Raw genomic sequence first — 14,667 nt, 5'->3', positions numbered from 1 at the left:
CTATTGCACGCCCTGTGCGCCTATCTTGTGAGGGAGAACACTGATGGCACTTATCTTGGGAGCACCAGGTACCCTAACGACAGCGAAAACAGCCAAGAACAGATCAGATTATGGTCACAAGGACGTCCCTATCTGGACCCAACTTTGAAAAGAATGGGCAAAACGACCAGGCGAAACAAACCTGAATAGGAAAAACCGAGGACGGCTGTGGGCACGGAGATGAAGACGTCTTCCACGTCGGGACCTGTCAGTGATCTCACATTCCAGGACATACCGCAAGCTATTCTCGCATCTAGGAAGGCCTAAGAACCTAAAATAGATGCCATTAGTACAGACCTCAGCTTGCTCAAAGATGACCACAAGAAACTCACAGAGAAGGTAGCCAACAATGAATGGGAGATAACAGAACTATCCCCTACAATGACCTCGATACAGATGCGCCTACGTGACATGGAACCTAACGGACACTGGAGAGCAAAACAGAGGATGCTTAAAATCGCTCGCGACACAATAACATCCGAGTAGTGGGCATGCCCAAAAAGGTGGAGAGGAACAACGCTGTACTTTACATGGAACAATGGCTGAAGACCACGGTTGCCCATGAGGGCCTTTATGAATTCTTCGCTCTCGATCTAGCACACAGAGTACCGACAAGACCGTCTCCACTGAGTGCTCGCCCATGGCCAATAATAGCTAGACTATTACATTTTAGAGATCGGGACCATATCCTAATACAGGCACGTGCGAAACAAGAACTTAGAGTTAATATCTCCACTGTGCTCATTTTTCTGACTTTTCCAAGGAGGTCCAGAAACGAAGGGCATAATACCAGGAAGTTACAAAGGAACTGAGGTAACTGGATCCCCAGTATTCAATACTTTCCCCAGCCAGATTACGGGTAATCACCCCAGAAGGAACAAAGTTCTTTCAAACACCACAGGAAGCATGAGACTGGTCGGAAAGACGAAATTAACCCAAGTTGGACACAGAAAGAGGTTGGTGGCAACAGCAGCGTCAGAAATGCAGGGTACCACGGGAGAGAAGAAGCCTAGCGGCGCTCTCCCAAACTGAAGCCAAAATGGGACGGCAAAGAGTGATGGAGATGCTTGCACAAATAAGTGGGGGCCAAGCAGACCGAGAAACACCGGAGCGAGGGACCACCCCCCAGGACTCGTAATCGGGTCCAGAGTCCAATGCATCTGAGAATTCAAGAATGGAGATGCCCAATATAATCCCGGGCACAGCAGATGACCCATTAGAATTGCACCCTGAACTTTGCCCCCCATTGATGACTCACCAAGCCTGATGGGGCCTGGCCTCTGAGGAACCAAATGGAAAGCCCTCATCACTACGGAGCACTAGGGAATCTCTTCTACGAACCTTTTGAACGTTATTAAGGTTTGGGGCGGACAGCATGTTGCTGCTGGTCCTGGGGAGGTGGATTTGGGGGCTTTACTTCTTGTTTGTTGGAATGGGAATTAGCTAGCCACACAGCACTACACATGGTTACCATTGGAGTACTCTACGAGAGATGGCGGATTGCGGGGAAAGGTTGGGGGAATTGCTTCCCCAACACTCAGCAGACACATGATTGAGACGCCTACATACAAATGCCTAACATGGAATATCAGGGGGATGCATACCATGGCAAAACTATACAAGGTCTTCTCTTACCTACAAAGGAGAGGGACGCACATTGCGTTTACTACAAGAAAAGAAGGAAAGGAGTTGAAGAAACGGTGGAGGGGCCAGGTACATTTCACCACCTATTAAGCATACGCAAGAAGGGTGTTGATATGGATTCAGGCAAAATTCCCATTCCAGCTAATGGACACTATAATAAACTCAGAGGGTAGATATAAAGCGATGAGAGGTCGACTAGAGGCCAGAGAGGAAGTACTGGTGAACGTGTATGCCCCAAACATGGAGCACAGAGCATTCTTCTTGCACTATCGGGACAACACATGCACATACGCCGAGGCTCACCAAAATCAGTCCATATTGTAATATAGGCAGAAACCAATAAAGAAAAGGAGTCTGCAAGATATTTTTTTCTCTTTATTTCCTTCTCCACATCCGAATACAAAAAACACTATTGTGACGACTAGCCCCAATGCTGACAGAAATTATTTTGAACGGGAGGATTTTAACTGCATTGCGGATACTCTGCTGGATCACTCACACCCTCCCTTACGGGACTCCCAGATAACTTGCACAGGGGTAATGGAATCTGTTAGGTTCATGGAGGTGCCTACACCTACAGAGTGAAGATTATTCTTATTTCTCAAATATTAATGAGGGCCATACTAGACTAGGCCTGTTTCTTTCATCCCCGGATGTTTACAGCAAGATCGGGGCAATCGAATACTTATCCTCCACTATCTCGGACCACAACCCTGTGCTACTGCAACTATAATGGGCAAAACCCAGACTCTCCGTACCAACTTGGAGGACCAAGTCTTCCACGAATCAATTAGAACCAACATTGTTCAATACTTTACTGATAATGCAGGAACGGCGTCCACCTACCAAGTTGAGTGGGGCACCGTTAAGGCAATGGCAAGGGGATATTACATTGCAGAATCCAAGGGAATTCGGCAAACGCTATTGACAGATGTAGTAATGGCTGAAAAACACTTGTGAGAAACAGAGCTCAGACGACCATATCACCCTGAGATCCAGATGGATAACGGCCAAAGAGGAGGTGGCAGCGCAAGTGGAAGACCTCCGATGCTTTGATCATAAGCGCTATATGGATAAAACACATGCTGAGAGGGATAAATCAGGCTCCTTGCTAGCGTGGCTGGCTAATCCTGCCAAAAGAGGCTCACCCATACTGGAAGTTGAGAACGTGGAAGGGGACAAGATTTATACCCAAGAAGGGATCCATGAGATTTTTGCAGACTATCATTTAACCTTATACGCTAGCACATTTCCTAGGGAACAACAGGCGATACGAGCATACATAGCAAACCTTGAGTATGGCAGATCACAGAGGAAACTGCAGATATACTGGGAGGGGACATAACGTCTTGTGAAATAGCCTCTGCTATTGAGCACATGGTGAACAATAAGACCCCAGGCACTGATAGGCTCCCTGTGGAGTTTTACTCCACATACTCAGTCGAATTGACTCCCCAAATGGTGAAGCTGTGTAAGGCAGCTGACGACATGGGCTTCCACCGGCAACCACCAGGGAGGCTGTCATAGTCCCTATTCTGAAACCCAAGAAGGAGGCTTACGACAAAATGGCCTACCGTCCACTTTTGATGTTAAACATTGATTATAAAATCCTTAGTCAGATCCTTGCTTCCCGCCTGCTGCCCCACATGAACATGCCAGTGCATGAGGACCAAGCTGGGTCATCCCAGCCAGTAACATGGCTGGAAATATCAGACGGTTACTCACTATATTAGAGGCGAATAGAGAAGGCTGCAAAACAGCTGCAATATTTGTGGTTGACAAAGAGAAAGCATTCAACAACCTAGAATGGAACTGCCTGTATGAGGTAATAAGTATCATGGGACTGGAAGAGAGATTTATAAAGTGGATTAGGGGTGGCTAGTACAGCGAGGCACCTGGCAAGGATGCCCCCTCTCCCCTCTGTTCTTTGCCCTGGCCATGGAGACCCTCACGCTCATGGCCAGAACAGGATGCCACTACCGAGGGTTAAGGGCTGACCAGGCTGGCCACTATATAACACTATACGCCGATGACCTGCTACTGATTTTGGAAAGAGGAGGTGAGGACTTGGCGAAGGCCCGGGCCCTATTGGAAACATTCGACTACACTTCATGTCTTAAGGTGAGTTGGTAAAAGTCTCGACTCTTCCCGGTGATGCGGATGGACTGACCCCCTCCCCCGGTGATCTTGGAAACCTGCACTGGGAATCCAACTGCTTACTGCATTTGCGCGTCCATATTTACCATGACTGGACAGATATATATGAGGGAGCATAGGAAGAACAATGAGAGGACTGAAGAAGCCCTCGAATTCTGGAGAAACTTGCAGCTCTCAGTAGCTGGCAGGAATACACTACTCAAAATAATAGCACTCCCCCACTTGCTATACTTTTTTAACACACTCCCATTGTGGATCCACACAGCTTTTTTCAGAGATCTGAATACCCAGATCCAAACCTTTATTTGGAGCTCAGGGTGCCGGAGAGTAGCCCTATGCACAATGCAACGACCGACATGGGAAGGTGGCAGATTTTGAGAACTATTACATGGCAGCACAAAGGCCGTTGTTGGTGCAAAGTATAGCACGAAGGTGACGGGCGATGGACAATCCAGAGGCGACTGACCTAGTCATATGTGAGCTTCTACAGATATGTCTCAGGGTGAACAGATCAGCTAGGAACTACTTCCACACACTTAAAGTACAGAGGAGATGCTGGCAACGGGGCTTGCGAACAATAGGAGTGAAGGCTCCATATTCACCAGTCATCCAGTTCAACATGCTAAGAGCGCTTCTGCATGGGGCCAATGGGAGGGTCTTGGAGATCTGGATGGAGGCTGGGGTGATAAAAATGGGTGATCTTTTTACAGAGACACAGAACTACTACCATTTGGGGAGCTCTGCGCTGAATTTGGATTACCACAGTGACATTTCTTATTACTTAGAGCACTTACAACAGTGATACGTAAACACTGGAAGACGGGATCTACAGAGCCTCCATCCCAGCAGAGCTACTACTACATAGCCTTATTGGCGGGCACCTTTAAAGTGATTTCCTGCCTATTTAGTATATGTAATTCATAGAGCTTATTTAATCCCCAAACGCATACACAGATACTTCCAGAAAGAAAGGGAAACATGCCCCCGATGTGATGAAGAATAGGCACATTTCCTGCACATGTTCTGGACCTGCCCCCGCCTACGTGAATACTGGGAGTGGGGAACATGCATAATAGGAGAACCCATAGGCAAAGAAAGTCCAGGCTCACCAGCCCACTGTCTCCTAGGGTAGTTCCCTCACACAGCCAAAACCAAGGTTACTAGCAGGTTCCAAGATCTGGGGCTCATACTAGCGAAAAGGGAAATAACCGTGCATTGGAAGTCTCCAAGAGGACCTAAGGTAACCACCTGGAAAGCAGAGCTCCTAAAATTGGCAGGATGCAAAGGGTGAGTCCAGATGAGGGAGGCTAAGAGAGGAATGTGGAATATGGTAATTGCCAGGGCATGGGAAACCCTTTTGCACGACCTAATAGAGCTGGATATAGAGGGTCCAGAAGGGTAAGACGAGACCTAAAAGGATGAGACCCTGAAACATAACACCACCGACCATAAATGAGGCAACCATATATTCAGGATTTGACCCTATATATACAGACCTACACCCTAACTTAACACCGTATGAACCTGATACTAAATTTGTATTAACTGATACGAATACAGCTACATGTCGTATACATTAGCTCTTTACTTAGTAATGTGGACTCGCAAGGGGGAGGGCAAAGTGAGGGGGTGCACTGCAGTCACAACGGTTGCTACGGGTCTTCTAGACAACAATGGGAACATCAGCAGTAGACAGACCTTCAGAATTTATGTTTGGAATGTATCTTAACTATTGACATGCTGTGATATTATCATAAATGACACATAAAATATGTTTTAAAAAATATATAACAGTGCCTCTCAGGTCTCCATAACCACTGTCTCTCAGATTCATTTAGTTTTATAGCGCCATTCATACCATTGTAAGGTGTCACAAGACTTTACATCACCCACACATTGCACAGAGACAATCATACATGTGCAGTCAGTGTATAGGAAACGTTACATAAGACAGAAGACTACAAGGTGTAGGAGTCCCATGTCATCCATACTGGTAGACAGTATAGTTTAAGAGTCCTTGGTCTGAAAAAGCACAAATTCAGAATTTAAAACGTAACACTATTGTTAGCGAGTTCTCTTTAATACTAGGAATTGAGTTCTACCCAAATGAACCCTATTCACCGGGAGGCTGTGTGAGAAAGTACGAGGTCCCTGTGAGGTCTCTGAGAACTGCTCCTGTTACCTGCTACCTGCTGGGGGCGTGAGGCGGATTGGGACGCTACCGGACTCTAAGTCCCAGAGTCCCTGCTGGCCCAAACCTGCATTTTGCAAAGAGCTCCGCCCACCGCCTATTAACATTACTTAACGAGTCAGTGCACCCGCTGCGCGGGAGCGCGCGGGGGAAGCCCGGGACAAGGGCGGGACCGTCCAAGGCCATCACAGGCCGGAGTTGGCCGGGCTGGGCCACCCCTCTAATACGTCTCAAATTCAGGAAAGTACATTCGTAGGTGATTGGGTTTAATATCTCTGCTCTGTGTATTATAATTGTGTATATTGGTGTTTACCCTGCCCTACTTGAGTAAGTTTGCTCTTAAACTGAAGACCATTGCCCACTTACCTGGGAAGGGGAGGAAGCCGGTTCCAAACACAATAGGGGGCAGCGTCACAGGGACCCTTGATAACTTCATTACCAGAGCAGCAGTTGTGCTAGAGCGCGAAATAGCCCACACAAAGAAGCGGCTATCCCTAGAACTTTTGTGCTCAAAGCGGTCCTCTATGGGCCATATTAAGAACGCCGAAATGCCAGAACAACGAGACACCCGGAGAACTAGTGGGACTAGCCCAAGAAACTTAAGTATAGGACTTGATGGGTGTAACATCACTACCTCCCTGAATATCTCATCAGGTAGTAGATCACCATCCGAGGATAACCGGCCCAGCGTAAAAACTAACAAGAAGACCCAGGTTAAAAATACCCCAAAAACAACAGCCTTATGCCCGAAACCAATGGGGAAAAGAAAAAGGGGTGGGGGTCGACAAAAGGGTAGACAATTGAAAGTACCCAAGACAATAAATAAAATGGTAAAACCACCTCCTCCCAAAGAAAATATATTAGCTAATGCACCAACCATCCCAATGAACGCACCACTAAAAACCACATCCAACGCCACTTCTCAGCCTCTCATACATGTCACCCCAGTTCCAAGTGACGTTGTAGGTATTATACCACAAGTGGAACAGTTGTTAAAGTCGTTTATGCTCCCACTCATTGAGAGACTGAAGATAATCAACGAGAAAATGGGAAAGTTAGAACAGGCCACCTCAGGAAACACCCACATGCTGGAAAGTCTATCAGCCAGCCTGCAAACGGGGGGCCCCCACTTACACTCGAGTAAACAGACCATAAACCCATCATTAACGTCTTGTCCATCCACAATCATCACAGCCAATGAGCAAAGGAACACAACAAATAAGCAGCATGCGATTGAGGAAGGAAGAATCATTACACTGGGGGACACAGGTAAAACAAGTGCTGTAGCGGAAAATAGCAAGCATTGCACACATAACACCCCATCATCGAAACAGGCTGAGGGAAAAAGAAATGCGGACATGAGGTAGTCTTATGAAGAATCTGCTCATTGTAGGAGATGTTAATGTCCACCCTTGTGGCAACCCTAAGTCAAATGCCATGTGGACCTTGGGTTTCCCACTGATAACGGGACTGCACTTTGAGCACATTAAACATGGTAATGCCCTTAACGACATGCTCAATGAGCAAGACCTATCCTCTGTGCTGAGTTTTGCCCCACCACTTAGCAAACAAATGGAACCTACGTTTAAAGGCAGAGGCAACTGTTACTTTATAGATCACATTCTACTGTCCAGAAACATCTTACCCCTCCTTCATGGTTTCTCCATAATCCCAAGTGCACACAGCGATCACAAGCCTGTCTGTGTGACTATAGGAGGGAGTATAATAAAGAAAAAGGGCTTAGCTCAAGGCAGTAATACATTACAACCGTCTGATGGAGGGCGGAGGATTAAATGGAGCCAAGTAATTCCGTCCCTCTGTCACGATACCCTTAAGGTTGCCTGTGAGGCAGAATTCTCCTTTTGCCTTCATGATGATTCTTTGGCCACTGGAATTTTAAATTCCTTTGAAGGGATCGCATCTAAAGTGGGAGGCATGTTGCTAGCCCAAGGGAGAACCAGTAGGTCTAGTGTTCCAAAATGGTTCTGTCACCTATGCTCAAAAGCTGCAAGAGAACTTAAGGCAGGTTTGAAAAGAACACCCAAAGATAGATTCCTGATCAGTACACTACGGAAAAACTACAAAAATGCAGTGGTCAAACGTAGTGTGGAAATGAAAGAAGCACTATGGAGGGAGCTCTTAGATCCCGTGACCCTATCGAGTAGCTCTAGATTTTGGAGTACCATTAACCGATCACCTTTTTTAGCGGAAGGGGTCAAAGAAGTGGGTTCCAACATCACAGAGGACGAATGGGTGTCCCACTTTGGTAACATATTTAAAAACACGTCTACCCCGCTAGACATACCTGATAAGATCCCAGGCAGGGAAGCAGTGGTGTTTTCCGTGAATGAAATAGAGGAGGGCATTAGGTACCTTACAAATAAAAAGGCCCCAGGCACGGACGTAATCCCCCCGGATCTTTTTAAATCAAACCCCTCATTCTGGGCCCTGATCCTGACCGCAGTGGGTAATGCTGCAGCCAAGGAAGGATGCCCAGCATCCTAGGGAGTCTCAACAATTGTACCAGTTTACAATAAGGGGGATCGTAACTGTACTATGAACTACAGGCCAATCTACCTGATTGACTCTGTTTTAAAGGTCATAGGTGGAGTCATCTTAAAGAGATTGAGCACCTGGGCAGAGGAGAACAGGATCATCTCAGATATCCAGTACGGGCTCCACCCAGGTCACTCGACAATGGCACAGTGCCCTAATCTCTACCTGATCTTAGGAAAGTACACCATTGCTCGCCTGGGGACCATCTACATGGCCTTCATGGACCTTTCTTCCGCTTTTGACTGTGCCAACCGGGGAAAGTTGTGGCAGTCCATGAAGGCCATGGGGGTGGAGCGAAATTTGGTGGACTTCCTGAGGGATCTCCATAGAGATGCTGTGGCTAACATCAGATACACCACAGACCTTAAGGTATCCAGGAACTTTAGTACCGAAAGGGGGGTTTGGCAGGGGTGCATTTTAGCCCCCTTCCTTTTTAACCTTTACATCAACAACTTAGAAGGATCATTGCTGGACACAGGGGCCGATTACCCTTATGTGGGACGGCGTGGACTGCCCGTCCTGCTATATGCCGACGACGCAGTCCTCCTGGCCCGCACCCCAAAAGGGTTACAAACCCTACTCGATGCATTCCATGGATTTATGAGTAAACGAGATCTGTTCATAAACAATACCAAATCTTATGTGATGCAGGTAGGGCCACGACTCAAAAGACAGCACCCTTTTGTAGTGAACGGAGTTAGAGTGCCAAACTGCTTAACTTTTTCATATTTGGGTGTCCTTTTAGACCATCGGCTTAATTGGGTCGCTTTTTTAAAAAAAAAAAAGGGGTGAGGTCACTAGGGCAAACGCAGCGTTATTTGGATTTGCCGCTAAAATGGGTAACCGACCTGTGGCAGCTATGTTTAAAATGTACCCCCCCAAATGCTTATCAATAGCCAGCTATGGGAGTGACTTTTGGGGATAATCTGGCCTTGACGGTCTACAGGTGACAGAAAATAACTTTTTAAAACAACTATTGAGCATCCCAAAGGGCACAGCGAATCTGTCAGTACATGAAGAAACCGGCATGCCCTTTATAAGCGGCACACTGGCCCTGCGTCCCCTGTCTTTTTGGCTACAATGTTGGCTCAATAAGCATCTTGGCCTCACACACAACCTTTTAAAGGAGACTTTGAGCTTAGACCACATGATCAAAATCCCATGGATCAAATGTTTAAAAACTTGTTTTAGCGAGTTGGGACACTCTGACTTATTTTTAAATCCAGAAGGCATCACTAGAAAGGATGTAGCGCTCGTAAAATACTCCTTCACCTTAATTAAAACCACGGAAAGAGAGGAGAAAGAACTGCTGAAGCCTAGCGTGCAGTCCCATTTGATGCTTAAAACCTCCCTAGACATGGAACCTTACTTAGCATGGCCGTTACCAGCATACAAGCGATTTTTACTTGTCAGGTTTAGACTAAACCTCTTTCATATTTTATTAGCAGTACCAAGGGGAAGTTACATAGGGAAAGTGTTAGCACCCTGTGGTTGCGACAACAAGTCTCCTCGGGATCTGCTTCACTTTATGTTCCTTTGTAAATACTATGAAATGCCCAGGACTTTTTATCTAAAACCTATTTTAAAAAAGCAACATTTTGTGCAAGTACGCCCGCTCTTTAATATTTGCAATTATTAAAACCTGAATGTATCCCTTTTGTGGCCGGATTTCTGAAATGTGTAATGAAACACAGAAAATTTCTGGATTTTTAATCGGATATAGCGTTTTTATGGTTTTCTTTACTATTATCATTACTGAATGGCCTTAATGATGTCCTCCCAATCATGTTAATGTTGAAGCTAAAACTACTGTTTTTTATCATGGGTAATGTGTATTTTGTGTTTTAATCATGTGTCTATACTGTATTTTGTAATTTGTAACTTTTATGGTTTCTTACAGAGTAAACCGAATAAAGTACTTTGACTTGACTTGAACCCTTTTTGCAAAGATTAGGATAATGAAAGACTGGGCAAAAAAACAAATAGCTCTAATATATACCTTGCAGTTTGTATGCAGCTATGTGATGAAGAAGTCTATATTAGGATTATAACTTATAAATGGCAAGTAACAAAAGGATCTTCCTGACAAAAGAAGCAACTCACTGACCTTTTTACATTACATGCCCTTTGTGATCTGCAAGGTACTCGTGCTTTGCAGCAGGCATATTAACCCTGTTCGCTACCTTACGATGAGTCTGAATTTTAACTAGACAAAACTCAGATCTCTCTCCAGGATGAACATTAATCACCTAAATTATCTTAAAATGTGTATTGATGCCTAAAAATTGTTGAAAAAGTGGTCCCAGTATACACTCTTAAAAGAACAAAAACAATTCTTTACACTGTACAGCCTGTGAAGGGCACACAGGCTCCTAAACACAGAGAGCGTGCTAGTACCTGAAAAATAAGGTGTTGTGTAAGTGGCCAATAATAGAAAAAGTGCCACACGAAAACAGGCCTATACAGTTGCCAGATTAAAAGCACGGTTAAACCCATGCCATTAAATGAACACATTACTTACATAAGGAGGAGTAATTAATGTGTTCATTTAATGGCATGGGTTTAACTGTGCTTTTAATCTGGCAACTGTGTAGGCCTGTTTTCGTGCCTTTCACCTCTCATCTCCGCCCAGTATGTAGGGCTGCTCTCTGATAATTCTGAGCTTTTATGCCCATAGCCTTTGCCTAACTAGGTGGAATTTCATCCGTTTATATTATTTTTATTTACCCTAGGTGCCCCATTTCACTCCCTCCACACTTCCTACGCTTCTCCAGGAGAGGTGTACGAATGGGGCAACGAGAAGAAATACTTTAATTTCTCTTTGCTTTTTCCTCTACGGCACACATAGGAAGAGAAAAATGTCATTACTGATTGTTTTTGTGCATTAAGGTGTCCCTTCCTGCCCAAAAACAATCATCCGTGGGCACCCTTTAAAAATGATGCAAGGATGCCTGCGCTGGCGTATAGCAGTCAATTATGCACCAGCGCGAGGGAAAGTAGAGGTATGCTGTGTATTGTTGTTAATATGACGCATCCCAGTGCTTTTTAAATGATGCAGCATGGCACAGCTAAATGGCTTGTGGCACTGCGCTGCATCATTTTCTTGTAGATGAGGCACTCAGTTCACTGTGTGGCCTATATTATATATAAGGCTCCCTGTTATCCGTTTTTACAGATTTTTACATTTAAATACAGACAGAAACAATTTGTTTTCTGCCTGCATTTATTTTTAAAAGTGGATAAATACAGAAAATTGTGCTTCTTTTAAGTGACTCTCCGAGCTTTCTTTCATGAATTGTAGCCTAACAACTAAGCAGATAGACCACGTGGGAAATTAAAGAAACAGAATGACATATCTTTAAATAATGGCATTTGTCAACATACATTTGTGGTATAATGCTAATATTTAGTGGATATATTGTCATGTAATATTTGTCAGCTTAAATACCTAAATCACAACAGACATCAAAGTATGAGTGCGTGTCCTATCAGTTAAATAAATATGGAAATATGGAAACGTACAGTTTTACAACTTCATTTATACACAAAATAAATATGGATGAATACAGATAAAATGACCCAAAAATAAATATGGATAAATTGAGACGGAAATGTTAAAAGAATAAATACCATAAAACTGGGAGCACTAATTATATATGACTAGAATTACTTACTAAAGACACGCACACTGACACAGAAAATAGCTGTCATTTTAATTACGGCCAATAGATGGCACCAGCGTCAAACCGCTTAAATTCTAATCATTTTCTGACATTCGATAAGGAAAGGTTTGAACCTATATAGGTCCAGTCTACAAATACTCAACACTCCTGCTTTAAAAAAAATATATTTATGAGTATTGCAAGCAGATAAAAGGAATTTGCTCTTTTCTACACTGTCTTATTATTTTTTTATTAGGTCAAACAACGGAGCAAATTGATTTTGCTGAATGTATGTTATGTTTACATAATCAGGAGCTCTTCTCTGATTGGAAGATGCCTAAGCATAATGAACACCATTTACTAATTGTTAATGCATAAGCAGAAAAAATAGTGCACGTCCATGTATGCTATATTTTGGTTTGTTTTACTATCATGAATTATTTGCTTAACTTCACTATGTCATTGATAAATTGGGCCTCATTTACAAAAACCTGATGCATCGGCATTGATGCTTCAGTTTCTTTCCGCCTCTGTGAAATGTTCTTGTGACACCATAGATGCGCAGTATTTGCAATGCAGGGCTCCATGGAGCAAGGATTTAACAGACACATCAGCAATCCTGACACATCTGTTGGCGCAAAAGTGACGCATTGCTGGACTTGGTTGTTAAACTGATGCAACTCCAACAATGAGTCAGAACACATAGGCAAGTCCCAATGTAAAAGCCCCGCGTCAATCCTTATGCCTGGTCTGAGCAGGCTTAAGGGATTGATGCAGTCAAGTCGTAGAGTGACACTGTGAGATTTTGTAAATTTCACTGCGACACTTCACCATGGCTTTTTTTGCATTGGAACGCCTACCCTGAATACGTTATACCTAGCGCAGGTATAGTGTGACGCAGGGCTATACGAACTGACACATTGGACCCAATGCGTCTGTTTGTAAATATGGAGCAGTGTGGCGCACTGATTGCGTCACCTATGCATAAAAACAAATTGACACAGATGAGGCACAAGGGGATTGTAAATAAGCCCCTTTGTTTCTACAAAAGTGGTGGAGGAATTATTGGGATTATTCACCAGCCCCTTGTGCTGCCTCTACATCACTTTTTATCACATAAAAAGGGTAAACAAGCCTGACCACAAAACTGTCACCCCGCATGTTGTTACAACGCAGTCTTTACAACGACTGCTTTGCAACAACGCATACCATTACCCCGCAAGTCGTAAGAATGACTTCCGGAGGGGGGAGAAGGTGTTAAATTTAAAATCCAACACCTTCCCTACTGGCCGCACAGACTGGAGTTGGAATAGTAAATTATACTATTGCAACATCCAGCGCCTCCTCCGGAAGTCGTTGTAATGACTTGCGGGGTAATGGTATGCGTTGCTACAACGCAGTCGTGGTAACGACCACATTGTAACAACATGTGGAGTGACAGTCTGGGGAAAAAAGAGTCCTATTCGATAAAAAGTGATGCACTGATGGCGCAATGGGCTTGTAAATAAGCCCCTATGATGCAAACTTGCAAAGGCACCGAAGACATAATGTGTTTGGAGTGAAATAACCAATATAGGGAAACTTGGAGGGAACTGAAAACATGAAAGTAAAAGGGAAGGCAAATATTCCATGGATCAGATTACTTAGACTTTGAGATTGTGCTAAAAGAAGAGTTTGTGGGACTCGCCTATGTGTTCTTTCTGATGCATTGCTGGAGTTGAGCCAGTTTTACCACCAACTCCAGCAATGCGTCACTTTTGCGCCAATAGATGTGTCAGAATTTCTGATGTATCCATTAACCCCTCCCATGCTCGTGACGGAACCGTTCCGTCACGAGCCTCGGGTGGGCTGTGCTGGTAACGGAATGGTTCCGTCACGGCCCGCTCGCTGCGCCTGCGCAGTGCGAATTCGCGCCTGCGCTGACGTTCTGAAGAGCGGGCGGGCCGTGACAGAACCATTCCGTCACAAGCACAGCTCACCCACGGGCTGTGACGGAGCGGTTCCGTCATGAGCAGGGGACCGCCTCACGGCCCCGCCTCCCCCTTAACGCTGCGGCGGAATAGCCGCCGCAGCGAAGGGGTTAAAACTTGGTCCATAGAGCCCTGTATTGCAAATACAGCGCATCCATGGTGTCACAAGAACATTTTCCGCAGGTGCAAGGACACTGATGCACCAATGCTGATGCGTCCGTTTCTGGAATATAAGGCGCAATATTTGCAGCGACTAACCGGTGTAAAATAGTATTTTTCTCCAGGGTACTGATCACAAATATTGTTGAAGCGTCAGTTGTTTTGTTCCTCGAAATGATGTTAAAATTCGAAAGGCAAAGGTGTAAACTCGCCTGACACCAGTTAATATAAACTATCTACAGTCCTTCTATCATTATTAGGAAGAGGGCATGATGAGAAATGACTGACT

Source organism: Lissotriton vulgaris, chromosome 2_1, assembly GCF_964263255.1.
Source record: "Lissotriton vulgaris chromosome 2_1, aLisVul1.2, whole genome shotgun sequence".
Classification (NCBI taxonomy): Eukaryota; Metazoa; Chordata; class Amphibia; order Caudata; family Salamandridae; genus Lissotriton; species Lissotriton vulgaris.
This window is presented reverse-complemented; position numbering follows the sequence as displayed.